General features: G+C 46.9%; 2 protein-coding genes and 1 long non-coding RNA gene across 3 annotated transcripts in view; 2 read left to right on the top strand and 1 right to left on the bottom strand.

Moving 5' to 3' along the window:
• The window catches only part of LOC115394103 (zinc finger protein 45-like), a 1,173,573-nt gene that overhangs the window by 256,772 nt on the left and 892,407 nt on the right, over positions 1–24,394 (bottom strand). The gene's annotated exons all lie outside the window — the stretch shown is intronic.
• The window catches only part of arhgap21a (Rho GTPase activating protein 21a), a 76,828-nt gene that overhangs the window by 5,931 nt on the left and 46,503 nt on the right, over positions 1–24,394 (top strand). The window lies entirely within an intron of this gene.
• LOC115394175 (uncharacterized) lies at positions 82–22,673 on the top strand. Its single transcript, XR_003932030.1, has 4 exons — positions 82–96; positions 15,349–15,355; positions 20,123–20,128; positions 22,260–22,673. It is a non-coding gene; the product is annotated as an uncharacterized LOC115394175 (long non-coding RNA).

Raw genomic sequence — 24,394 nt, 5'->3', positions numbered from 1 at the left:
ATTACATTGGCTTCATTGTGGGGGCAGGGCACATGCTTTTGCCCCGTACTGGACTATTCCTGGCTTGTGACGTGCAAGCCGGAGCATGATGTCACTGTTATTTCACTGTGTTATTGTTGTCGTTTATTCGGCGGGGATTCATCTGTTCAACGTTTGTAAATTGAATTTATTCCATTATGAGATGATTTACCCATAGCTTCACCAGTCCAAACAGATTATTGTGCGTCCAATCAAGGTGTTACAACCGTTATCGAATCCAGTTAACACAACGTTTTAAATAATTGTATAAGGCTCATGTAGCGTTTCCAGCTGTTTATTACCCGCCTGGCCTAGATATGTTAAGAACAGTACGTCACCAGTGAAGATCTCTGTCAAGGATTTGCTGCTATTAATCCTCTAGAGTTCTTCCTGTGTTTTTGTTTTGAACATAAAACGGGTTGTGATGTGTTTAATCTGGCATTTCGGACACATGTTGGACTGATGCTATGATTTGAGAGTTACCCACAAGGGTTTGTTTTGCTGCGATGGTTCTGCCATCAGTCCACTCCAACTAGAAGCCTTTAACCTCGAAACTGAAGGAACCTTCGATTTCAGGCTTTGGTGCAGTTTGAAGAGTTATGGGAAGCAGGCAGGAGATCAGTGAGCGGCCAGTCTGTTAGCGGCGTGTTGTGCGTCTCCATCTGTGGGACTTGGCTGACCTTTCTGGCCACGCTGTGTGCATAGCCTCCTGACCTGCAACAGCGCTGTGTCTGCACGATTACTCAAGCTGTCCAAAACCAGTGTTCAGATGTGCAAAACGACGACGTACAACTGGGGTAAGATGTTGGGATCCAGTGTGCTCCACCACTGGGACTCTTGTAGTCTATTCAGATCAGTGTAATTCCATCCATCGTAGCCGATTATGGGGAAAAGCACTCAATCACTGAGAAAATACAGACAACAGACACTTGCTTTCACATCTACAGACATTTTTAGGTTTACCTCCGTCAAAGTTTTCAGACCGAAAGCCATGAAAGCCACCTATGTGCCGGAAACCAAGGATGTTCTCTCCCGCTCTCTTTTAAAAATACATGTCTGATCATTTTCCATTATTTCCACATAATTAAGCAAAAGTGGGAGGAAATCGGGCTGTGAAGGGAATGACACAACACAGAAATGTGTCATTAAAAATGTAGGACGAGCTTAAACCCAACCTCGGGCGAGCTCCTTCCTGCTAATTAGCCATCGTGCTTCTCATGCAAAAGTGAACCCAGTGTGTCTCTCTGACAAAGTACCTAATATCACGACCAAAAACATATGGACATCACGCAGCTTCAAGGGCAGAGTTAGTATAATCATCCCTGCCGTCTATTGTACTGGTGACTAGTAGTTTCCTTATATTTGCCGTCTTTTACTCCTTTCATCAACGTGAGTAAAATGCTTCCTCTTGGCTTGGAGTTGCTGTAGTGGGGGCTGCAGCATTCCTCTTTTGTCAGGGAGTCTTCCCCCTGAAAGGAGGAGGGAATACTTTTTTTGCAGAGTAATGAAATAAATAACAAGGGCTTCACCGCATCCCGCATTGCTGGCAAAGTGCAGAAGCAGTCACGTTCTGAGTTTTGGAGGCTGCGCAGTCCTCGTCTCCGTGCAGCTCCCTGCAGGTGAGACCTCTGGAGGTTTCACAAGCCTGCAGATCACTTGTGGAGACTCTGGAGGAAGGTGCGGATCGAGCCGTCGGCGTCCTGCATTGCGGCCTGATGCATGTCGATTCACAGTGATCCTTTGAGAGTCGGGCTGCCGCTGCCTGGTACCGCTGCAGAGACGAGGACAGGGAGGCACGGCCAGCCAAGACGGGAGACTGGGGGCGTCTAAAAAGGAGGCTGGATTACCAAAAATACACAGACGCATCGGCTCTGTCAGCTCTCAGGCTGCTGCTGTGTTTTTTTGCTGTGTCACCACAGTGATGTGTTTCCTGCACGTCGCAACCCAGGTGGACTTTCTTTTGCGCCGGACTGCTGACAACTCCTCTCTGCTGCAGCCTCCATCTCAGACAGGAACACTTTTTTTGATGTTACGTCTGACATAATCCTGGGAGTCTGTGTGCAGCATGAATCATTAACATATTGTTAATGAAGCGTGGCGGGGGTGATGGCTGCACCCGACTGGATACCTGCTGGGCTCGCAGATGGGCTCGGAAACGCGCCCCTCGCCTTCTGCTGACGGTTCCCTCTCCTCTCGAGGCGTCGGGGTGGCATTAGGGAGCGTTGCCGACCAGCAGGGTGCCGCCGGGCGCGGCGGGGTTTGGCCTGAGGTGCGGGGCAGATCTGTCATGTGAAGATGGCTCACCTTAAAGTGCTTGACTGTATGATCAACAACAACTGGAGTCTGATCTGCGACCTGTACTGCGCCTGGAGCAATCAGGTCAGTTGTGTTTTCTCTGTAAGCTTGAATTCGTGTTCATCCTTACAGCAGCAGGTTTTGTGGATTTGGTCACTTCCAGCGGCCCTCCACTCCGTCCCCTGCTCCCATCGGGAGTTCACCACCAAAGGCATCCCTGAAATCTTGGGTATTAATAGCCAGCATTCATGCAGAAGTGCAGAGTGCAACCGGAGTCCATGGAGTGTTTGGCATGCTGACCTCCGGGTGTCCCTGCTCCTGCACGTTCAATGCCTCATGCAGCTTCAGGTGCTTCAACACAATCTTTTTTTTTTCCCATAGGAATTCAGTCTTATCCTGACATTTAACAAGCATTTTCAATTTTTCCAGTAAAACCTTCTCTTTTTTATGAGTCTCCAGGACTTCCACAGTACGACCGTCCAATCGCAGACAAGATTCACCACCGTGTCACTGTAAAAAAACAAATGGTAACATTTAATCAGTTCCAGATGTCTGAAGCTGAAGATATTTTACAAGAATGAGGCAGAAGCATTCGTTCGTGTCACATTTTTTGACAATTCCACAACCATTAAATCAAAATACTAGGGGTGGGACGAGACACAAATTTCACGGGACGAGATGTCTCGCGAGATTGAGTCCACGAGATCGAGACGACACGAGACCGGGGGGGGGGGGGGGGGGCAGTGCGGTACTCACATGCAGCGTCGGAACATGGCGTGTCGGGTCGGAGTGCCCCTTGTACGGCCACGTTGCCCTCCGCTCTACACTGCGCCCGAGGCGGCCGCCTAGTTCCCCTATTCCCATTCAAACCGCGGCGCACAGACGACGCCATGACTGCATTTGCACTTCATGCCACTAGGTGCGCTGTTTGCATGTTCAACCTTATTTTACACAGACACCACAGAGGAAGAAGGGCGCCGCAGCCGCTGCAGCCTCTCTCTGCATGTTGTTAGAAACAGAGTGTGAGCCGGTAAGACGTGGTAAAATGTTCATTGATGCGATGCACCGTTTTTTCAATAAAAGAGAAGAACTGAACGATCGTTTCCGCACATTTTCTGTACGTCGTATCAATTAAACTGTATCGCAAGTAGTTTGTGGACTCAAAAGACCAAGATTCCTTGCAGATAGAACATGCGCAGAACAGTATTTCATGTCCTTTTCGACCGGATTTTTAAATATGAATATGAGCATATTCAGGGGTTTGCACGTGTTTATATGGCTGTGCGCCTTGTAATGTATCATTCCATCAATATTCCAGTTAATAAAGAGTTTTTGCCTTGATATAAACGTACTTAATCTCGCGGCATTCGATCTCGCGGGATCTCGCGGCATTACGATCTCGCGGGATCTCGTGACACGAGATCTCGTCCCATCCCTACAAAATACCTTCTGTTAATCTAATTACGAAGGTCAGTGAGGATTGCATGTGAATATTTCAAATATGTTGTGTGGTTCATTGTACAGAGACAGCGGATTACATTGTTTTTTTGTGTTTTATTCGATTTCTTATAGCTGTGGGTCAGCTGTCATGGAACTATCTGAAATAATAGTTTTGAACCTATAACTTTTTTCAAATCCTGGAGCTAAATGAGCTTTACACCGTGTGAATATGTTTGCATCATTCGGTAGTGCACTGACAATAGAGGATAAAGATTTGAACAGATTAGGTTAAATCTTCTGATTAGACATGAGATAGCCTAAAAGTGAAGTGAAGTGCATTAGTCACTAGAGAGGTTCTTCGTCTCATTGGTTACCTCCGTGTCAGACAGTTTTGAATTTGGGTGAAGAGTTTTGGTGCTCACATCTTCCAGTGGAAGATGTTCTCTTTTATCTTGGCTGAGGTGTCAAGTGCAATAGTGCAGAAGGTCGGAATATTTTCATGTTGAGAGAATGATGTAAGCGTGAGCTCCTCTCAGTCTCTGAATATGGACATTCTTTGTTTAATACAGTGCTCTTTGTGGCGTTATCAAGTGTGTTTTCCACTTGTCTCTATATGCACAGAAGTCATCTTGGCAGCCTTACAGACTCTTCATATCTCTAACATGCTTTTTTTTTTCTTTTTTACTGTACATTCACACAACTGGCTCATTGTTTTGGATGCCCCCCTCCCTGTTTTTTCATTTCGTTGTGGAATGCCTGATGTGAGGACTAAAGAAGTCTTGCCGTGTTGAGCAACGCGGCAGCTCTGCTCTCCGGCTTGCCCCTTCCCCTAATTTAATTTTAGCCGTGCTGAAAATTGTTGGCGTCCCGAGTCGAACTGATAGGCCTCTGTTTCCCGGAGAGCCGCTGCTGTCCGTGGCGCTGAAAACGGCCTTTGTGCACCAGTAGCACAGCGCTGGGGCCTCATGAAATATTTACAGGCTGACACCTGGTGTGAGCCTGAGAGAGGGGAGCCGGAGAATCGACGACGCAGCCACCGATAGCTCCCAGACCAGAACTGCCCTGCCGCCAGTTCCTCGTGTCGCTCTGTCATTCAAAGCATTTGCGAGGGCAGCGGTTATGTAGATTAAGCCGTTGATGAAAATGCTTAAAGGCTCCATTTGCACCGCAGCATTTTCAAGTGAAAACGGGAAACTTCTGTTTGTTTTGAGGTCCCTTCAGGGGGCAGCGATGTTCAGAGCCACCGAAAACACAACTACTACGAGACTCACCTGTCTTGCTCTTTGTCTTTATGCGTACGCGGTTCGATTGTAAAAACAGACAACCGTGGCAGCTGCCTGGCACGCCCACTACTTTGTTTTCAGTGTTTCTGCCATTTCTGCGCACAGACGTCGTTTTCAAAACTTTTCAGAGTAAACGCGAAACTTTCCTGAAACGAAAGCACAAAATCCAAGACGTTCTCATAATGTCATGTAAATGGGAGCAAAGGCTCTCACTCAAAGTGTGGTTGCACTGTTTAAACTTTGAACAGGTTTTTAGGTATTTTTTTTTGTCATCGCTCAACAGTTCAACAACACTTAATGTCCTGACGGCGTTGTGTTGGTGGGTTCAGCCATCTAAAACCTGCTTGTTGCATACATTGACTACAACGGATCCATTATCTGTAACTTCAAAGCCATTAATACACAATTGGCTGATTGTTCAGCTGTACACGACCGCAGGAAGAAGAACAATCATTGTTCTTCCCTTTAACCTGAAATCCACCATCATGCTGGATCGCTCTCTAAAGAAACACTTATAAGTGGCATTAACTGAGCTGCAGTTGTTCTGTGTGTTCAGGGAAGTGTCGGTGTCACCTCGCTTTGCGGCGAGGACACGGCACTGGAGGGTTTAACAGAAGAGCGTGCGTGTCAGAGGGCGCCCTGTCACGACCTCGCGCCGTCAAAAGCCTCAGAGCGAGCGGGATTAATAATTCATAGATGAGGAAACCAATTATACAGAGCTTTGCTCGCATCTGGGCGGGGAGGACCCCGGGGACGCTAATTGGCCCACCTGCTCTCCGTCCCCGAAGGAGCGGCCGGCTGGATGTGAGGGCGGCGTCCTCCGTCTTTGTTTGGATTCCTCCGAGTGTTTGGCGTGGAGGGGGAGGGGAGGGGAGGGGAGGGGGGCGGCGTAACCATATCAGCTCCACATCCCTCGCTGACGGGCCACACCCAGCTCAGCATGGAGCGCTCCCCTGTGTGCTCCACACTGCTTTTTCATGACTGGTGACACATCAGATGCTGAACTTGGACAGCCAGAGGGACCTGGGTAGTTTTCTTCTGTCTTGCCTTTTTTTTTTTTTTTTTTTTGATTGATCTTAAAAGTTGAAAATTAATATAAAAATCCAAGTATTTCCAATAGTATTAAAGCTATAGTGCGTAACTTCGGTCGCCCTCTAGCGGAATTCTGCGTTCTTACAACAATAAAGCCGGCGCTTCCACATGACGTACGCCCAGGTGCCCCCCCCACCCGCCTCTCCCCCCAACCTGCCACGGTGATTTGCGTTTCCACAGCGCGAATCACTGTTGGAAACTGTTTTTATTCTGTGTGAATAAGGACAGCTGGTGAAAAAAAGATGGACTCTTCCAAAGAGGTTGTTGTTTTCTTTTTTTTTCCACAGAAACGCAAATAGCTTATTACAAACGGGAGACAAGGTGCCTGCTAGTCTGTAACTGACAGGTTAGAGGATGAAAAGACCCAGTGGTCGTCAGCGGAAAACATTTGTTGTCCGTTGGTCTGCAGTAGCTGCTTCTTGATGAAAAACGGAGCGTTACACACAAAGTACAGTGTTTTCTGGGGGAGGCGTGTGGTGTCGCTGCTAACGCTGCTAACGCTGCTAATGCTGCTAACGCTGCCGGTGTTTGACTGTCAGAGAGTTTTTTTTTTTCCTCCTCTCAGTTTTCCGGGCGCTGCACAATTTAGCGCGGGCGGCGCCCGGACTGAAAAGGTCTGGCAGAAACCCTGATAGCACGTCGCTTCCTTGGTCTGCCTGAGACTGTGAGCCGAGCCTGTTGCTATGAGACCCTCCCGTCCTCCCCCTCCCTTCTTGTTGTGATGTAAAATGCGTAATTTCCTGCGCGCCAGCGCGGGAATGTCGCCGGTCGGCACGCAAAGCAAGAATTATATATATTGAAAAATCCCGCGACATGTTAGAGGAGCCGATCGGCTTAATTTGCATTTTGTAATCTCCATTAGTAGTGGCTTGGCTAAAACGGACGTTCATAGACATTTAAAAGTTACGCACCATAGCTTTAAGTTCTCTTTTAAAGTGTGCTGCTATTTTCCTCTTGTCTGGAAAATAGACTCCATATTCGGAAAATGAAATGTGAAAACAGCTTAAGTTCATTCATATTTTTTTTTTTTCATTTTATTTCGTATTTTGCCAAAGTTTGTTAAAGCGATACTTCAACATTTTGGCAAATTGGCCCATCTAGGGCAATTCGGTAGTCATTTAGAACAGCATACTTACTTTTTTTGTGAGGGCGAGCTGTTGTTTATTCAGCGGTGCGTCTGAGGAGAGCTTCACGGCGGACATAATGGAAGTGGACAGTACAGTTGCTTCCCTCGTCAAACTCATCAAATACACAATCCAACAACCCCAAAACACACTTTGGCGGACACTTGATAATCCGCACATTCACTACGCTGTGAAATATTAATGCAAAATTACGAGATTGAGCGTTTTTTGCGAAGATTGCTAAGACAGAACTACTTACTAAACATGGCGTCTGGGCGTAGTGATTTCAAAAGAAAAAGTAGTTCCCAGTATTTGCTTCAGTGTCGTAACGCTACAATATTATTTGTTGGTGTTTCACAGCGTAGTGAATGTGCGGATTATAACGTGTCCACCAAAGTGTTTTGGGGTTGTTGGATTGTGTATTTGATGAGTTTGACGAGGGAAGCAACTGTACCGTCCACTTCCATTATGTCCGCCGTGAAGATCTCCTCAGACGCACCGCTGAATAAACAACAGCTCGCCCTCACAAAAAAAGTAAGTATGCTGTTCTAAATGACTACCGAATTGCCCTAGATGGGCCAATTTGCCAAAATGTTGAAGTATCGCTTTTGTTAAGGTTTTGTTTTCGCCACTGATAATTTAAAATTATTGGGGTTGAAATCGTGGAAAACTTATTAAATGCTAGGGATGTCCCGATCCGATCACGTGATTGGAAATCTGCCCGGATCACGTGATTACGGACTCGCTCGGGATCGGAAGTTTCCTCCCGATTTGGACTCGGTTGGATACATATGTTTATTTTTTCTTTAATTTCCTTTTTAACCCATTGAACTCGGGACGCATTTATGGTAGTAGCGTTGTTGCGCAATTCTATCATTAAACCCGGAAGCGCTGTTGCACAGTTCTACCTTTGACGCCGGGTCTTTTCTTCTTCTTCTTTGGGCTAATCAGCTGTTTCTTGGACAAAGAAATGCATCAAACTTGCGCATATGCATCACTGATCCTGTTTCCGGGTCCAGATCGTGTTGCTGCACTGCCTCGTAACTTTGCATTGAACGTCTCTGGCCACTGCTGCACACTGAAGCATGCTCAGCGGTAATGCGTGCCCGGCTGAGATGTATTTAGGCTTTCCGTGCTACAGAAAGATGTAATTACAGGGAAAATTGATTTATTTTCTGATTGTTATTTTTAGTCACAGAAATGCACTGTTTCAAGTATTGTTTTGAATTGATGTTAAGAAAATAAAAAAGGAGAACTTTTCATAAGTTTTTAGTTTTTTTTAATAGATAATGTACATATTTTACTATATTAGAAAAGAATCGGATCGGGACTCTGAATCGGCAGATACTCAAAATGATAGGACTCGGACTCGGTGGCAAAAAAACCTGATCAGGACATCCCTAATAAATACCATGTTTAACAGAATCTCAGACATGTAAAAAAGTTTAAATTAAATAAGATCAATAAGACAATTAAAATGTCTACACTAATACAAAAAACGAACAGATGTTTATACAGTTCAATCACTAAAACCAAGCTGAAGAGGTACAGTTGAAGGTTTTTGTATTTGAACACTTTGAGCTTCCCTATTGCTTCCTCGGCTGATATTTCCATCAGTTCATGTAATTTTTTTTTTCTTTATATGTTTTTAAATCTCTGAATGGCACCTCTCTGAGCTGCTTCCCCTCTCAGGGCAGTCAATCAGGTCCTCCTGGAGGTGCCCAGGTCCAAGCGTCAGCTCAGAGGGGACGGAGCTTTTCTGTTGTGGAATGAGCTGAGCTGCCACTGCGTGTCAGACAGGCCTCCTCACTGTCCATTTTTAAAAAGGATCTTTTTTATTCCTTGGTTTTTAGCTCAGCCTGTGACTGCTCCTGTTTTTACTGTATTATCAATGTATTTTATTGTATTTTATCTTGCGCTTTATGTTTTTATGACTACGTTCAGCACTTTGATCCGGCTGTAGTTGTATTAAAGTGTTATAGTTGAGTTGAGAATCTGAGGAGTTGCTGCCGCTCATACACCCTGGAGTGTGTGAATTCAATATCCTCATACAAGACCTGGAATGGCCCTAAAAACGAGAATAAATCAGTCCTGAAGCTCATTTTCCTGAGTGAAGCTTAAGTTCAGATTCTATTTTTGCATCTTTGTCCATCATTTTATTGCCTCAGTTAATGAAGCGGTGATTTGGAGGTTAATTAATAGGAGTAAGTGTTAGGTCCCGACCTACATGTAATCACGCTGGTGTACTCGAGAATACAAAACCAGGTTTTTTTTGTGCTCCTGCAGTAAACTTCCTCCTGTCCTCCTGCTTCAGGCCTCAGATCAGCCTCAGCCTGCAGTCGTCTGGCCTCTTTCTCTCATGTCTGTGTGTCCTTTTCTCTACTCTCTCCTTCCATCTCCTTTGTGGGGAGAAATTCCAGGCTGTTGGCCCGCACAATTGCCCGTCTATTAGCATATGAAAGCAGCCAAGGGGCAGCGAGATGAGGCGGGAAAAAGGGAGGGAAGGGGAATCATAAAACTTCCAAATCCCCTTCCCGGCCAGACACCAGAACTCGTGCTTCTCTCTGTGTCTGCGTTTCTTTTTATTTTCTCATAAACCAAGAGTGAGGAGGATTTATTCATGGACGCTGAACTGCATCGTGGTCCGAACGTGTCAGTCACTTGTGTTCAGCTCCACACTTCCAGACGTTGGACTCTCCCTCCACACTTGTTTCAGGCACAAAATCCATCAATCTGAAGGATTTGCTTCGCTGTCTTGAGGTCTTAATGTGGGGGATCATTACACTGATGCTCTGCTTGTATAAACATGGCTCATCCGGGTTGTTTTCCAAACAGAGAAACTGAAACAGATTGAGATCATGTTACTTTATCGATTAGATTTTTTCCTTCTTGATATTTCGCCACGTTTGTCAAGTTTTTACACTTTAAAGTTGAGCCATATTTTGAAATGACACCTTCTGTTGTTGTGTCACAGCTGTATTCTTCACGTCAGTATCGGCTTTCACATGGATGTTTCTGCTGATGTTACAGGCTGATAAAACTCAAGCTGAATTGTTTCCGAATGGTTTGGTTTAGGATCCAGTATGATGGATTCAAATAACCTGAAAATGTTCTGGACTGAGCTGAAATTCCCTCATAAGAGTTGCACTGCATCGCTAGAGTGTGTTTACCGCTGCTGTTTATCTCGAAACAATGTATGAAATGTCAGCGTTGTGTAGCAAACATGGGCGCAAAGCTCTAACAGCAGGGAGCAGAACCATGCAAAGTTTGCATGGACTGTGATCAAATCATTAACAGGGTCGCACCAACCCCTCTGATCCTCCTGTGACTTTCTTTTCAGATAGTTTCAGTCTCATCAGATCGAGCTGTTTACGTGATGGAATTTCATTTAGGTAATGATCTCTTACGGTCCATATAATCACAGCCGCTGTAACCTGTCAAGCAGGTCTTCTGTGTTTTATTGACGGGATGAAACAGGAATGTTGACACGACTGCCGTACATGATCTTTTTATTAAAAAATAAATCAATAAAATGTAGGCACGATGGAGACCTGACTGGCCCCGACAGAAGAAGGGATCCGTGTTGTTTTAGCTCGCTTGCACATAGTGAGGCATGAAGCCATGAAGCGATGCCTCCCTTTGAGACAGGTTAATGTTTACACTCAAAGGGCCGTTTTAGCGTCTGACCCTGATCATCTTAAGACACCTGAACCTCTGACTTGCACGTCCCGGCACTCTGGCAGGATCTGGTTACAAGCTGGTGATTTGTAGCGGATCAACACAAAAGCCAGCGAGAAAAACAGCAATGACTTCACAGAAAACAGTAAATCAGCTTGTGTTTTCTACTCTCGTCCAGAACAGGCTGTGTTTGATCTGAAGGAAACACAAGATAACACCTCCTGCGGCCAGTGTTTGCTGCCTTCTTGTTGCTCCGAGCAACCGCAGCCTCCTGCGGCTCCGCGGCTGTAAATCTGAGCTGTACTGTAGTCCCGGAGTGCAGTCCTGTAGTGGGAAGAGGCGTGAACAGAATGCTGATTCACCTCACGCTGCCACAGTAACCCCCTCGCTCCCCCTCCCCCTGCAATCGCACAGACACGTAATCCCGGCGACATGTGCACGGTGCCGCAGTATACACACTGTACGCGTCCCACGGAGTGGCGCTCAATCAGGAGCTGAACAGGCAGCGGCGGTCTCCCAGAAGCCCCTCGTCCTTGAGGTGTAACCTTGGCACGTTAATGCTTTTCTTCTGCAATTCTTCATCTCAGATCCTTTAAAACGCAGATATGTGGAGGGGGGGGGGGGTGTTAAAGAGGGAAGTCAGCGGAGCGAAGGACGGATGCTGCTGCAGCTCCTTTGGCCGGGACGATGAGGAAGTGTCCCTGAGAGGATGCCGCCGTCTTTGGTGCATTGCAGACGGGGCTGGGAGGAGCCGGGTGGCCAGTGGGTGGAGCTGTGCGAGCGTCGCTGTGTCAGTCCTGACGGTGTTGTTTGTTTCCACACGGGCCCCCTTTCCTCCACCCTGCTCTTCCTCCTGGAGGTGATCATGTAAATATTAATGGCACGCCGGAGGAGATGTGGCTTGTTTTCCCTTTTTCCACTGTGTGTGTGTGTGTGTGTGTGTGTGTGTGTTTGCACAGCACATCGACACTTGATTGAGGGCTGTTGCGTCATGCTGGATGCTCAGAGGGCGGCGCAGAGGAGGGGGTGAATGATCTCTCTGCAGCGGCCTGATAGATCACCGGTGTGTGTCGGTCACCCTCTCCACAGTCGATCCCTCGTTATCGCCGCTGTCGGTGCTCTCTGTACACAGCGCTGCTCTTCCTCAGCTGATGTGGATCGGCCTGGGACTGCAAACCGTGTCCCTCTCACGTCCTCTTTCCATGAAATCACCAGCCTGGCAGATTCTCCTGTTGTTTCTCCCGCAGCCTGGAGGCACCGCAGTAAAAGAGGTGCTAATTGGCTGCCCGGCCTGTGCCTGCGCACGTGGTCGGCCGTGTAATGATGTCCTCGGCCCCTCCGTCGGCCGGGCTTTGTGTGCCCCGGTGTTTTGTCTGGATGCTGATGAGGCCGTGCGACATTAGCATTCAGAGCGCCTCTGCGGCCGCGGCGCTATGACAGCATGTCACAGATAGACTGGCTCCCGATTTGCTCATCAGTGGTGATGAATTGCGAGTAAATCTATTTTGACAGAGTCACAGGAGAGGTCACCAGAGGAGGATGGTGACAGATCTGCCTTTTGTTAGAGGTCGCAAATATGCCTCGATATTATCACATTATTTCAGGGTTTATCCCAACATATCAATGTTATTCTAAAAAGCACCAGATTTGATTTGGTTTGTCTTCTTGAGCAGACTTCACTTTGAATTTCTATTAATAATCTCAAAAAAAAAAAAAAGTTGAATTTGGAAGGAAATCTTTGACAGCAGTTCATCTGCTGCATCCATCGGGGTGGGAACTGGGAGAGTTACCAGTTGGGAAGATCCCATTTCTCAGTTTACAGTTTTCAAATAACAATAACAAACAAGCAACTTGGCCGCCGAACGCAGCTTTACTGCTGCTGTCAGAGATCAGCGCGTAAAGACAAGCTTGTGACCAAGCGCAGGGTGCTCAGTTTACTTTTACAATACGTTTATTCATGTTCAGCAGTTACTTTATCAGATGTCTGTTCTACTGTAGTGGTTGCATTTTCCATTAGAAATAAGGTGAAAATACTGTTTTTGTGCAAACAGTACATTTTTTTTACATTTATCTAAACTGTTTTATCTCTTCCAAACCTCACATTTTCTAAATGGAAGCACTTAAGTTCAATTCCTCTGCACCATGATTTAAATTGTCTGTACTCTGTAGGGGTTCTTGGTGTAAAGTAATGTCAAAGTAACTGTCAGTGTTTGTTCCTCATAATTCTTCTTCTCTCATTCTTTCTGTTTGGAGTTTGCATGTTTTCACTTGTGAGTGCACAACTTTCACAGTGCAACAACAGGCAGGTTTGGTGAAATTGTGCGTGTGTGTGTGCTGTGCATTTTGCCTTTTGTACGTTTTGTTTGGCTCCAGCCCTCCTCGAACCTGTGTGAGTCAGATAAAGCAGGCGTTAGAAACGGATGAAGATTTACACCAAGTACTGAAATGCTGTGTTTTTGCGGTAAATTTGAGGGACTCTAATCCACGTTTCGGCCTGACATCAGTTTATTAGGTTCGAGTTGGTTAAAAACATAGCTCCTACGATGGAGGGAAATCCCCTGTTTTTTCACAAACTTTTTCCATAATGTCCAGAGTGAAGCTCTGCTGCTCTGCTGTAGTTTAAATATGCAACACCTCGTCAGGCCTTTGTAATGTGACAACATAAAGCCTGTTACATCACACACATAACAGAGGTTATAGCAGCCTTTTCACCCTTTCTCAGCCCCTGGAAATCTTTATTTTTTTTTTTTTATTGCCGTTGTCTGTCTCCAGAACATAAACGACGTCCAGTTTTTCTTTTTGTCTTTTCGCTTCCCGAAGAGGCCCGTGCGTGCCAGAGCGAGCGGCTCACGGGTCGAGTGTTTACTGCGTGGATGGAGAAAACAGCGGACACGCCCTCTCTGTAATGTGGCCGACGAGAAACCGGCGAAACAGGAGAGCGGAGAGTCGGCGAAACAGACTCGAGGACTGGAGAGTTTGAAATCACCCCGAGGAAGAGTGAGGGGAATAAAAGAATGACATCAGGGGACAGGAGAGGGAGAGATGAGGAGTATGAAGCCTTTATTGTTTCCAGCTGGGCCGGGGTGTGGCCGCCGCGGCGCAGAGGCCTGCTGCGCTCGGTTCTGCTCAGAGTCCTCCTCCTTCACGCTTCCCGACGCCTCTGCCAGATGGATTCACTGCGTGCTGTTTTGTTTCCGCATATGGTGCCGCACGTGCTCGGCCTAACGGCCTTTTAATTGGGAAGTTGTGATGTCTGGTGGAAATAGTTGTGTTTTGGAAGGATTTATGCGCAGGTTGCGGGCGTGCGGTGGACGCGTTTGGCCGGGCGACACGCGGCGACTCTGTGGGAATGAAAGCGGCGGCGGCGGCGTTTCCTGCGCCGGATGATCTATTGAAATGCTCGGAAAGCTAGCAAGTGGAATAAGCCTGGAGTCCAGGTTGTAAATCACACTGGACGAAGCTCCGACAACCAGCAGTTTGTTTTATTGTCTGAGGGTCAACCGAGGTAGAGGAGTGACATGAGTCTAACTTTCAGCCATAACTGTCAGCACTTTTTTTTTCACTCCTGCCTCTCTCTCTCTCTCTCTCTCTCTCTCTCCCTCTCTCTCTCCCTCTCTCTCAGCTTTTCAAACCCCTTGTATTTTGCTTTTCTCTCTTCCTGGAAAAGCCTGAAACACCTGCAGTCTAATCAACATGTGAATATTTTGAACCACTTTTTAAGTGATTGTTCACCCCTGTGTTCAATTAGGATGGTAAAAAAAGTGCATCCAAACATCCTAACAGTTCTGGGAATGGGGCAGGCGTCCAGGTGGCCTGTGAAAAGGCTCCCATTAGTGAAAACACTGCATGAATTGACTCCTATTAGCCAAACAGAGGTTTAAAGCAGGGTTTCAGTTACATCACTTGATGCTGCGCTAACAACGGTGGGCTTTTGTAATCACACTGATGGATGGAGTGTGACAGAGACAAGTGGGGAGGTCAGGTTTGATGCTCTGTGCAGGATTTAGTTTTGGCCTGTGTGAATCGGTGAAAGTGTCACTGACAGCCGTGCAGCCGCGGCTCTTACAGCAACGCCGCTTCGAAACCAAAGTATTCAGCACTCACCGCACAATCCTCCTCTGGCAGCCTTTTTGGTGCAGACCCCGGTGGTGTGGTTTTTCCTCCTCCTCTCATCCTTTCATTATTCAATTAGGCAGTAAAACACATGTTGGGCTTCACATTAACCGCACGGCGGAGCTCCCTGTTGGGATGAGAGCAGCGAAGATTGACCGTGGACTCGTGTATCACGCCCCATCAATAGTGATGAGACTCGGGCTGGCTTCCATCTGGACCGCTGGGCCAAGGTGATGCCGCTCGACAGGTGTTACTAATCAATACTTCTGGTTTGGAAGTCCGACTGCAGATGTCCAGCTTTCCAGGACTGAAGTGGATTCGGAGCCAGGAGGAGTTTTGGCCTGACTGAGGAAGAATTTTCTCCAGTGATGGTGTTCATAGGCTGTCCACTGACCTTGAGCTGGGCCAAAGCATGAGAGGAATTTCAAAGATGTTCCCTCAAGAGGATGCAAGACTTCGTCCATGCCCTCTTTTTTTTATTTATACCGCTCTGATTTTTTCACAATGCTGCTGTTTGCAGCGTTAAGGTCAGGCGTCCGTCACGTGTATCAACAAGCTCCATCGTTTCACTTTGCTTGAAGTGTCTCTACTGACTGTGCTGCTTTCCAAAGTTGTTGAAATTAGTTACGAGCGTTGGGTAAAAGAAGAAGGTTTCTGAGATAAACATTTTTATTGCTCATGATTTCTGTACCTCCAGGTGTAGTTAAAAAAAAAATAAAATTCAGATTTCTCATTTTTCTGAAAATTCCAGTGAAGCCAAACATTAGCACACACTCACTGTCACTGACACACTGAATAAAAGCTTTCCCTGTTCTGCTGTAGATCCTGAAAGGGTGTTGTTGTGGTTTTCTTTGACATGTGCAAATCTAATTTTGACCCCCTCAGAGCTGAAATAGCCTCCAGGCTTTTGAACAGCCCAGGGGGCTCCAGACCCCAGGTTGAGAACCTCAACGTTCCCAGCTAAGCTAATGCAGTGTGGTTCAGGTGTGGAGATGCTCCCATCAGGCCCGCCCGTCGGTCCCAGCGGGGGCGTCCATCAGCTCCTCTCTCGCCTCTTTCTTTCCCGTTTTGATTGATTGCTGCTGACTGGCGCTAATGGACATGTGGCCGCGTGATTCAAACATGGCAAAGAATGCGCGAGTATCGCATGCACGCTGCAGACATTTGCACACCTCTCAGACGCGCTTATTCCGGGCCTTTCCACAGCCTCCACATTCCTCTGGCCGTATCTCACCGAAGGCCCCAACTGCTTTTAATCAGCCGGGTCACGAGGCGCTCCAGATGGGCCTCAGTGTTGGGTGGGACTGCCGCGGACGTGCTGGAGATGGAGGAGGGGGAGCGGAGTGGGGTGCTTGAGCTTGTAATAGTCAACATATTTGTGCTCCCCCCCTCCTCCCACTTCACTCCCCATCCCCTCCTCCCACCCTATATTGCGTCACCCTCCTCGGAGACCCGTGTTGGACGGCGAAGGCCCTGCTACTCAGCTCATGTATTTCTAAGGCTCCTCACTTTTCCAACTTTTTACTAGCGAACATTTTCCATCGTCAGGCCGCGAGCTCGGAGTGTTTTGAAAGGAGCACTGTGTGCTTTTGGAGAGCATCATTGCAGGATGTGCTTTTTACAGTCTGAGGAAAGCTGTAGGTGTAGGTTGCAGTTCGGTATTTTTTCCTCTCTGATGGCTGCATTGTTGAGTTCATCGAGTACAGGATGTCTTGATCGTGGACATGCGGGCCATAAGACAAAAAAAAAAAAAAAAAAAATGTGCAGAATGTGCAATAGCGTCTGGATCATTCAGTGGAATATAAAACTATGAGGATGTACCATTTAGTTCGTGGCCAACATCTCAATAGGGAAATTTGGAACAAAGACGAAGAGTTTGTAAAGCGAAGTACAGCCAGTCCTGTGAAAGGCTTTTGCGGGCAGGTGCAACATTCACTGTCTTTTGCTGTAGATTATCAAACAAAACACAACACAGACACGCTGAGTAATTTTATCCCTCCGTCTCCTGATTGACCACAATAGCTGCTGTTTGTGTGCGTATGATTGTGCGGCCCGGTGCTTTGATTCGCCCCTTGCTCAGTCTTGCTTTGACAGTGTTTACAACCGTTACCTGGAAACTGCAGCGCTAATCTCCCCTTTCCTCTCTCTCCCTCGTCGCTTCTCTCGTTCAGCATCGCAGTGTCACGTTACAGAGACGGTGACGCCGTCTCGTCCTCAGCGCCGGACTCGCTGGGACGATTCCCGCCTCGGGTGAAGGTCACGCCGCATCCGTGCTGCAGGAAACATCTGGGGCGGTCTCACATTGGCGCTTGCTTAAATGTCACCCCCAGCAGGGCAGATCACCGCCAAATACTATCAGCGATTCAGAAGAATCATTTGTTGGGCCAAGTTTGAATATCTTATGACCAAACTGCCTTAATTTGTTCAGATTTTACAGGCTTAGAGTTTCTGGAGAATGTGCGGTTAGTGAGTGCTCCTGCCTGTTTTTCCAAAATAACTTCAACCTTCAATATCTGGCAGTTTTTTGCCGTATTACTGAGTGTTTCTGACGGTGCCGAGAAGCTCATGTTACAAATATGTGACAAACTGGGCAATCTTGTCTGTGCATGAGTGTTTGGTTGTCCTTCAGAACTCTGTGGGCCTCTGTAATTACGAGTGCACGAGCAGCAGTGCTGTGACTCTGCTCTCTGTGGATTGTCGAATATTGTAAACATCATAAATGGACTTGGAGCCATGGGTAGGAGAAGTGTATTCATTAAATCCCGTGTGGACAGCTTTTTGCTCTTGTGACAATACATTGAAAGGAAGAACTACCATGAACTGCAGCCCAGGATGTACGGTCTCTGCCCAGGAGAGTTGTGCTGCCCTTCATGTTGCTTCTCATTTTCTGAAAGCGCAGCGTTCATCGCAGAGCGCTCCTGAGAGCCGAGCCGGCCCGCGGACCGACTGCTGCCACTATTCCTGACGCGATGGCGGAACATTCCTGTCAATGGGATTGACTGAGCGAGGTTTGCTCAGTTTAGCCGCTGAGCTGGGCTCTGCTAACAGGATTAGAGCGGCAGCACCAATAGGGGAGACAGCGGGCGCTCTTTGACGGCCGTGGCCGTTGTTTAACATCGTAACTCGGGACTCTCGCCAAGCCGTCCTGCAATCTCATTCACATACCTGATTTGGCGGCTGCCAGTTTGGACTGGCGCGGTGCTCAGGTAATGAGCGCCGCATTTAGCCAAACCCCTGCTGCTTTGTCTTTTTGTGTCTCTCACCTTGCCAGCGGTTTATTCATGACTTGTTGCCCTTCTAACAATCCTCAGATATGCTGGCGCTGCCACTTGGCGGGCTGAGAGGTGATCCAGGGGCGGCTTGTTTGATCGCTGCCCCTGCTATCAATACCTTTCCTTGACTGCAGAGTCCAGCAGGTTGACAGCAGGAAGCGGTTCACTCTGATATAATGCTGCTTTTTATGGGAGGACACATTTATAGCTCAGAAGAAAGGTTTGATGTCCAGGATAAACTTGACGAGGCTCTAAAGTTGTACAGACACATTTCAAAATTTTTCTAATTTTTCGTCTCTTGTCCCAGGCCAATTCTTCAGAACTCCAACCTGAAAACAAAATGTGAATGATGTATAGTCCACTTGGACCGTCTGTATTTCCTGAGTCAGTAAAAGAAAGTCACGGCCTTCATCTCTCTAAGTCTCCATTAGAGCTAAGTGTCTTGTCTGCCGCTGCTCACACATAACCTCTGACCTTTACTCCTAACCTTGAAACCTAATTCCATTTTCTGTGCCAGTGAAAGCTCGGAGAGTGCGTGCACGTGCGTGTCGGCGGCCCCCGCTGCTGTTTTTCTGTTTAGATGATGTGCGAGAGCCGCGCAGGAGGTCCTTTCTGTGTCGGGAGGAATCGCCCGGCAGATTAGAAACAGATTTGATGCCTGATCAGTTTGCCGTAGCTCGGCTCCTCCGCCATCACCGACTCCTTTTTCTCTGCCCAACACACCAACAAACACACTCCCACCCCCCTCCTCTCACCCCCGCAGCGAGCAAGTGGCAGTCGGTGGAGTTTGCTGGTGAGGCCATCTGTCCCTCAATCTGCGCTGGCGGTAACACCAGCAGCCCTTTCTCTTTCCCTCTTACTGTAACACATAAGCTCACGCATGTGCCTCGTCCCGGTACCAGCAATAACATGCTGAGTCACCGCTTTCAGCGTTTTGTGTTCATCCTTTTGGGTATATGTATTATTGACGTTGTTGAATTTTAGACTGTTTCTTGGGAATGACTTTTATTTGTGTACTTTCATACGTTTTAATATCAGATGGTTAATGCATTTTAATGGTTGCCGCAAGCAAAGTTTTCTTATAAGCAAATAGAGAACAGAGTGAAATGAATAATGGGCACAGAAATGTTAAAATATTTAGTGCCTGAATCAGTTGGTGTTGTGATAAACACAACGTAGACAATAGTGCTTTCAAATTCACCAAAGATTTAATGAAATGATCGTGTTTTGATTCCCTTAATTAACAGTTTTAATGCAATTATGAGGCTCACTTTTCATGAGCTTCAGTAATAAAGTTTGAAACGTGAAAACTCAATTAACAAGAACTCTAAAAAAAGGTGGTCGACCAGGTTGTTGTCTTGTCCTGAGGTTGGTAGTTCAATCCCAGACGAGACTTCCAACACTCAACTTGCTCCCATTGGAGGTTGATCACTTTGTGTAGTCGCTAAATCGGTCATTGGTGTGTTTCACAAGCGCTCCAAGACTCTAAAAGTTGTGTAAAAACTGTGGTTAAGTGAACTGCATGTTCAGTTTCTATTTACGTCGGTGATCAGCTGATGTTCTGCGAAAAGCCAGAACTGCTTCAGTTTTGCATGACATGAGGAAAAGCTGCAGTGTGTTGAGTAAGCAGCCCTGTGATGTACCTAACGTAATGCATTACCCTTTTAAATGCTCTGATGTGTACTGTGGAGGGAGCAGTTTCTGCTCCGTCACATGGTTCTGAGTGAAGCTGCTGCAAAGTGGCTTTTAAAATGCTTTTACAGAATAATGCTGTTATAAAGTCATAATCTTTGTTATGCCTGTAAAGCGTCAGGTGCAGGGACACCTACACAGACCAAATCACAGGCAAAATGTTGGAATTTAATTTGAAGAGCCTTTTTCTACTGTAACTTGATGCTTCTTGGGTTGTTTGTTTCTTTCGGTTCTTCAGCTTGTCTCTCTGGAAAGTAAAAAAAAAAAAAAAAAAAAACACCCGAAAACACGAAGCCTGTATTGTTTTTTGTAGTCATGAGTGGTTAAAGCCGGGGCGTGTCTGATGGAGAAATAATCGGAAAGCTCATTGTTGGTTCTTCTGAAAGGTTACTCATCAGTCAACTTGGACTCATTTGCTCCAGATGAAGAAAATACAGACAGACAGGCAGACTAACACACACAGCACTGATTCGTCAGCCCTGTGGCTTCGGGGTCTTGGCCCCCCTGGACAAACAGGGGAGGAAAACATTCCAGTGAATAATGGCTGAGCGGCTCCACACTGCGGGGAGAGAGGCAGAGAGCTAAAGACTCTTTTCTTCAGCTCGGTCTCTCGCCTGGGTCCTTGTTACATAACTGGGTTTTGTTGGAGAGAGCAGAATGGAACAGGTCTAAGAAAAGCCGGGCCAGCTGTAGCTGTAAAGAACCTCTGCTGTCAGCTGGTGAAGAAACTGCATTTTTGGCAAACAGCACTTTGATGTGACCTCGATGTGTGTGCGTGTGTGTGTGTGTGTGTGTGTGTGCGTGCGCTCTTCTCGTGAAAACCCAGACGGACGTTGAGCGTCAGCGATCCGCCGTGACGTGAAGCGCTCGGCTGAAAGACGACATTCTTCTCCCCTCGGCTAATACAGGACGTTACTGTCGGGTCACACCTGCCCCGCCCCGCATAAATCCCACAGTCCGTCTCCGAGTCTGCGGCAGGTCACACGAACTCTGCTGAACCCCGCCCAGAACGGCAGTCCTGGCCGGCGTTAGCGGCAGCCATGCGGCGTCCAAGTCATTCCTCGGCTCAGTCCATCGTCTCTCGGGGCCCATCGTTTCTCTGCAATCCCTGGCTTCGCCCTCAGTTCACGAACTTATTCACGTCTGCTGGTTTTTTGTTTTTTTTCCCCCCTCTGGACATGACCCGTGACATCCAATAGGACAGCATCATATCCTGTCATTTTTTCTTTTAATATCAAAAACTTATATTTTTAAAAGATCATACCTTATTAGTGGCGATTTTCCAGCGTTATCCAGTGATGTAACGCTGTTACACTCTGCAATGCAACATGTTTGACTTACATGGAACCTACTGCATGTTCGAAAGTGACTCCTCAAGGTATTACTGAGATATGGATGATGTGGAGGTTTTCTTTTCTCAAGAAAATCCCATATTGTATACAATGTCAGAAAAAAAAAAGATTTTAAGAGTGTCTCGGATGTTTTTAAGCCATGTGGTTTAGCACGGTCAGCACATTTAATGCAGAAGCTGTAACACTGTGAGTACCGATATGTCATACAAATACTCTCAGCATTTCATTTAGTCTTAATAGAATGATTAAATCTTTTAATACACTGTGTGGAAAAGCCAGTCCTTTCTCATGACATTCTGCAGCCTTCAGCAGACATGTTTTTGGTCAGGAAGTCAGAAACACCTTTAATTTACTTGTCATGTGTTGTTGATAAGCAACATTATATAAAAGCGATTAAAAAAAAAAAAAATCAGCAACTTTAACATTTCCCGGTAAAATAAAAGTCGCTTTATCGTCATCGGTTTCCTTGATGATTTTCCACCTGCCACAAAGTGTGAAGTCATGAAATGAGCATCTGCAGGACAGCGTCCTCCACCTCCGGCCCCGCAGCCTGCACTGACCCCAGCGGGAAGACTTCGGACAGCCGCTCAGACGAGATGGATAGATAAAATCCGTGATTGCAGGCACGCTGATCCACCGCATTACTGGGACTGTAAATCAGGACCTGCGCGCTGCTCTGCCAGATGAGCTCAGAAGGAAGGCCTTTCTCCACCGCAGCGCCAAAACAGCTGACTGACACGCCGCTTTCTCCCCCTCGTTGCTGTGACCTTTGAGTTTTTGCCTCACCTCATCACAACTGTCCGTTTTCAACAATGAGCTCAATCTCTGCGGAACCTCACCAGGCAACAACTGCGGTTTGTGCAGAGCTTTCAGCTGAGCAGCACCAGCGCATGATGTCAGTGTCTGAACTGATGAATCCTCTGCGGCCGAACCCATAAATCTGACGGAGTGCAGCAACCAGCGCTCGGAGGGACGAGTGGAGGGGGGTTCGTAGGACACACCCATTGGCAGAGGAGAGTGGGATGAAAGGAACTGGGAGGGCAGCTCTGCAGCACTGCATGTGCTCCAGATCAGGCCATGTGCACACAGGGAAAGCACCATGGTGTTTTCCAAGGACCGTCATTCCTCTCTGACACACACTGTGCATCCACACCGCGCTTTTCCCCGAACTCCTCCCCTCTCGGCCCGTCTGTTTCTCTCATATTGTGTCTCGGTATCGGCTGCCCACTCTCTCTCTCTCTCTCTCTGGCTGGGTCATGGTAGTGGAGTAGTTTACAGCTCTTGGTCAGCTCCGTGTGTGTCGCGCTGTGTGTGTGTTGTTTAAAAGGGCGTGTCCCGCAGCCCTCAGCAGAGTCAACTCTCTTCATAACCCATACCAGATCGGTCCCATACCAAATCTGTTACAGTTTATTGAAGGCCTTAACGGCAGTGTAACGGCATGAGTATTAAAATATAACTTTATGTATCAGTGTGTGCCTAAAACTGCAGCGACGTAGCACCAGGGAATAAAAAAAGAACGTTGTGCCCAATGCTTTGGTTTGAATGTGAAGGAATGAAGTCCTGTCTGAAAAGAACAACTCTGGAAGTTGGATTATTTCAGCAGTTGATGCAAAATGCTTACATTGTTGGAGCTTTTAGTCCAAAATGGTTGGATTACAGATTTCTGATGTTTCCTTTATGAATTGCTGAGAAAATCTGTTCCAAAGAAAATCCTTCAACCACTGGTGACCCGTATCCTGTCCCTGAAACACATGAGATCTTTACTGTTTGAATAGACAACACTGGCAGTGAACTGACTGAAACAGGAAAGATGGCAGTTTTATAACCATTGTTGAATATTTTATTACTGTCTTTGGATGCTTCTCCATCATGTGTGTCAGCATTGGGAGACCGATGTGTCTGAACCACCGACAGTGAACATGCATTAACGTTGACAGTCAGTTGAGCTAATGGAATCTCAACCGCTCGCAATGAGACTGCTTATTAATGCAACAGCTTTGACTGTAATACTCAATCTGTGTTAACAGATATCTTATTGATTTCTGTCTCGCATCAACATCGTCAACCACCACAGACTTTTGAATTGCCTGATCCTGGTCTCCAGTGTCTCCAGTGTCTCTACAGCGTGTTAGCCTCACCACGGTTTGTTTCCTTTGTGTCAGTCGGGCAGAATGTTGTCATTTGTCCAGGTTGGAGGCATCGTAAAGCAATTACAGTCCATCTGACCTCATTCAGTTGGAGAAGTTGAGTGAAGGGTTTAATGTTGGATGTTTGCAAGCCCATCCCGAAATGTGGTCATTTATTAGTCGAACCTGGAACGGCAGAAGCCACGAACCAAGCCTTTATTATGATTGAGTCTTTAGAAGCTCAAATGGCCCAAGAAAACCAACGTTTACACAAAAACACGAAAACTTCCCCCAGTAATGAGCGAGCGGCCCAGCAGGGCCTCTCCCTCTTCTGTGCGTTCGCCCCGGACGACGCTCCGGCGCCGAGCTGCAGCGTCCAGCAGCGCCATGCAGCTTCTGCACGTGAGCGAAGTAAACACGAGACCGTGCCAGACACGGCAGCAGGCTGAATATTTTATATTCCATTACATAGTAAAGTGTATTTTTAGAGCTCCGCAGCGTCGCTCCAGTCGCTAATGAATTTTGAATGGCAGTTTTGAATATTTCACCGGGCGACCAGAATAACTGCGCTGGATGCAGGGGATGACATGCGCGGTATTTCCTGGGTGGATGCGATCAGGAGTGTTGACGCATTTCTGTCCCGTCTCCGACTTCACTGACTGTCTTTCATTTATTTTCGCTCACTGATAAACGGTTTCAAATGCTTGTTTTATGTGATCAACATTTACTGCTCAGTTTATAATGATATAAAAGCAGGACATGCTCACACCCCAGCGTGCGAGTGCTTTAAGATGTTTCTGTGATGCATTTATCGACATGTCGTCACATGCTGTCTCTCTTTTTTGTCTCCTGCTTCTCTTTAATGTCATGCCATAAAATAAACGCATCAAACCCGACAAAAAGAGAGGG

Source organism: Salarias fasciatus, chromosome 9, assembly GCF_902148845.1.
Source record: "Salarias fasciatus chromosome 9, fSalaFa1.1, whole genome shotgun sequence".
Lineage (NCBI taxonomy): Eukaryota > Metazoa > Chordata > Actinopteri > Blenniiformes > Blenniidae > Salarias > Salarias fasciatus.
This window is presented reverse-complemented; position numbering and strand designations above follow the sequence as displayed.